The sequence below is a fragment of the Mus caroli genome, unplaced genomic scaffold (assembly GCF_978045245.1).
Source record: "Mus caroli unplaced genomic scaffold, Mus_caroli_1 scaffold_15, whole genome shotgun sequence".
Classification (NCBI taxonomy): domain Eukaryota; kingdom Metazoa; phylum Chordata; class Mammalia; order Rodentia; family Muridae; genus Mus; species Mus caroli.
In genome coordinates this window covers 73,570,049-73,574,133 of record NW_028227270.1, presented here as the reverse complement: position 1 = coordinate 73,574,133, position 4,085 = coordinate 73,570,049, and the positions used below count along the sequence as shown (strand labels likewise).

General features: G+C 43.1%; 1 pseudogene; it reads left to right on the top strand.

Moving 5' to 3' along the window:
* The first annotated feature begins 2,256 nt into the window (after positions 1-2,256).
* On the top strand, positions 2,257-3,633 carry LOC110308196 (procathepsin L pseudogene; annotated as a pseudogene).
* The last annotated feature ends 452 nt before the right edge of the window (positions 3,634-4,085 follow it).

The following is a 4,085-nucleotide window of genomic DNA, read 5'->3' as shown; positions in this document are numbered from 1 at the left end:
CAACTCAGAGTTTGTTTCTCATTCTCTCACTTCCACGGTATTGAGATTTTCTAGGCTCAAGCAGATGTATTTCTTCAAAAGGAAACATATTAAAATGCATTTAAATGCACCAAAAGAAGCTGGGAGTTCTGATGCACATCTTAAATCCTAGCACTAGGGAGGCAGAGGCAGGTCGGCCTGTGAATGTGAGGTCAACCTGTTCTACATTATGAAGAGTTCCAGGACAGCCAAGGCTACATATGAGACCCTGTCTCAAACCAAACCAAACCAAACCAAACCAAACCAAAACAAACCAAACCAAAACAAAACAAACCAAACCAAACCAAACCACACTACCAATGAAGAAAGAAAATGAAAGAAAGGAAGGAAGGAAGGAAGGAAGGAAGGAAGGAAGGAAGGAAGGAAGGAAGGAAGGAAGGCAGGCAGGCAGGCAGGCAGGTGGGGGAATGCATGAAGAATCTACTTTCATGTTGAGTGAACAGAAGGTTCATTCCATATGCAGAAAAGCCCTGGGAGATTTCCCTGAGAGACTAGAGAATCCTTCACAGGGCCAAGGGTGCAAATCCTTCAGACAAGAGAAGAACACTGCTCATGAGACAAGAGTGAATTTCCTCTTTCCCGATGGATACAGAGAAAGGAAAGAAAGAACTTTATCTGACTGAGGAGCTAAAGACAGCCAGGGATGAAAACTCTGAGGGCGTGTTGGATGAACTGGAAACAAATGAATGTTTTTCTAGGGATGATCTACAGCACTTGCTTAAGTGCCTTTGTCAGGTCTGCTTCTCAACCAGGGAGACAAAGATGAAGTGGAACCGTTGAGAGCTATTTAAACAGACAACTAGAAGCCAGAGGCTGGGGAACATTTAGACCTTTGTATTTTCCTGAGTCAATTGCTAGAAAAAAATCATGAATCTAAATACTAATTTTTTAGACATGCAAAGTTACCACTTAAGCAAATTCAATGTCTTGTGACAAATTTCCCGCCTTTCTGTCTAAAGCCATTATCTTTGCTTTTCAAGAATAATCAGAAAAATTTTGCTTGTTGTTTCAGAACCGATCAGTTATTCCAAGGCATGCTAGAAAGCTCAGCACTTGCATGGTAGGATTTAAAGGTTGTACTGAATTCCACACTTGCCACACCTGGTAAAAGTGTTTTCTTTTGTCCAAAGGCTCTTTTTTTTTTTTTTTAATTTTTAAAAAAAATTTTAATATTTTTTTATTACGTATTTTCCTCAATTACATTTCCAATGCTATCCCAAAAGTCCCCCATACCGCCCCCCCACTTCCCTACCCACCCATTCCCATTCTTTTGGCCTTGGCATTCCCCTGTATTGGGGCATATAAAGTTTGCAAGTCCAATGGGCCTCTCTTTCCAGTGATGGCAGACTAGGCCATCTTTCGCGATACATATGCAGCTAGAGACAAGAGCTCAGGGGTACCGGTTAGTTCATCATGTTGTTCCCCCTATAGGGTTGCATATCCCTTTAACTCCTTGGGTACTTTCTCTAGCTTCTCCATTGGGAGCCCTGTGATACATCCAATAGCTGACTGTGAGCATCCACTTCTGTGTTTGCTAGGCCCCGGCATAGTCTCACAAGAGACAGCTATATCTGGGTCCTTTCAGCAAAATCTTGCTAGTGTATGCAATGGTGTCAGCGTTTGGAAGCTGATTATGGGATGGATCCCTGGATATGGCAGTCTCTAGATGGTCCATCCTTTCATCACAGCTCCAAACTTTGTCTCTGTAACTCCTTCCATGGGTGTTTTGTTCCCAATTCTAAGAAGGGGCATAGTGTCCACACTTTGGTCTTCATTCTTCTTGAGTTTCATGCGTTTAACAAATTGTATCTTGTATCTTGGGTATCCTAAGTTTTGGGCTAATATCCACTTATCAGTGAATACATATTGTGTGAGTTCCTTTGTGATTGTGTTACCTCACTCAAGATGATGCCCTCCAGGTCCATCCATTTGGCTAGGAATTTCATAAATTCATTCTTTTTAATAGCTGAGTAGTACTCCATTGTGTAAATATACCATAATTTCTGTATCCATTCCTCTGTTGAGGGGCATCTGGGTTCTTTCCAGCTTCTGGCTATTATAAATAAGGCTGCTATGAACATAGTGGAGCATGTGTCCTAAAGGCTCTTGATGCTGGAGAATTCAGCATTTCATGCCCTACAGTCTAGCAGATGCGAGGTTTAGGCAATTTGAACTTTTAGAAATTTTCTTCTTTACTGAGATGAAATAAGTCAGATTCTCGGACCTCGGCGACCTCCGGGGATCCAGGTTTGCAGACTTCTTGTGCGCAGCTAGCCGCCTCAGGTGTTTGAACCATGAATCGTTTACTCCTTTTGGCTGTCCTCTGCTTGGGAACAGCCTTAGCTACTCCCAAATTTGATCAAACCTTTAGTGCAGAGTGGCACCAGTGGAAGTCCAGGCACAGAAGACTGTATGGCACGAATGAGGAAGAGTGGAGGAGAGCGATATGGGAGAAGAACATGAGAATGATCTAGCTGCACAATGGGGAATACAGCAATGGGCAGCATGGCTTTTCCATGGAGATGAACGCCTTTGGTGACATGACCAATGAGGAATTCAGGCAGGTGGTGAATGGCTATCGCCACCAGAAGCACAAGAAGGGGAGGCTTTTTCAGGAACCTCTGATGCTTCAGATCCCTAAGTCTGTGGACTGGAGAGAAAAGGGTTGTGTGACTCCTGTGAAGAACCAGGGCCAGTGCGGGTCTTGTTGGGCGTTTAGCGCAGCGGGTTGCCTAGAAGGACAGACGTTCCTTAAGACCGGCAAACTGATGTCACTGAGTGAACAGAACCTTGTGGACTGTTCTCACCCTCAAGGCAATCAGGGCTGTAATGGAGGCCTGATGGATTTTGCTTTCCAGTACATTAAGGAAAATGGAGGTCTGGACTCTGAGGAGTCTTACCCCTATGAAGCGAAGGATGGATCTTGTAAATACAGAGCCGAGTTCGCTGTGGCTAATGACACGGGGTTCGTGGATATCCCTCAGCAAGAGAAAGCCCTCATGAAGGCTGTGGCAACTGTAGGGCCTATTTCTGTTGCTATGGACGCAAGCCATCCGTCTCTCCAGTTCTATAGTTCAGGCATCTACTATGAACCCAACTGTAGTAGCAAGAACCTCGACCATGGGGTTCTGTTGGTGGGCTATGGCTATGAAGGAACAGATTCAAATAAGAATAAATATTGGCTTGTCAAGAACAGCTGGGGACGTGAATGGGGTATGGATGGCTACATCAAAATAGCCAAAGACCGGGACAACCACTGTGGACTTGCCACCGCGGCCAGCTATCCTATCGTGAATTGATGGGTAGCAGTAATGAGGACTTATGGACACTATGTCCAAAGGAATTCAGCTTAAAACTGACCAAACCCTTATTGAGTCAAACCATGGTACTTGAATCATTGAGGATCCAAGTCATGATTTGAATTCTGTTGCCATTTTTACATGGGTTAAATGTTACCACTACTTAAAACTCCTGTTAAAAACAGCTTTATAATATTGAACACTTAGTGCTTAATTCTGAGTCTGGAATATTTGTTTTATAAAGGTTGTATAAAACTTTCTTTACCTCTTAAAAATAAATTTTAGCTCGGTGTGTGTGTAAAAAAAAAAAAAGAAATAAGTCTCCATGATCACTAGTTATGATGTTTGGGATCAAATGCATGAAACTGTAGGTAATCTTTACTTCACAGCATGTATATAAGCCAAACATTTATATGATGGTTGCATTATATTACTTGTCTGTGACTAAGTCCTGTAATGTAGGCAGTTAGGTATGCTTCCCATATAATGAGTATAAATTGAAGGCTGGGTGATGACTTGGTGGGTACAATGCCTTCCATATAAGTCTGAGGACTGGAGTTCAGAAGTTAAAGCCCACATACATGCCAGGTAGGCATAGCATCCTTTGTGCAACTTTAGAGATAGGCGATCCCTGGAGCAAGCTGTCTAGTTATATTAACTGGATAAGCAAGTCCTGTATTCAGTCAGGTACACAGCAATTGAGGGGGGGGAGAGAGAGAGAGAGAGAGAGAGAGAGAGAGAGAGAGA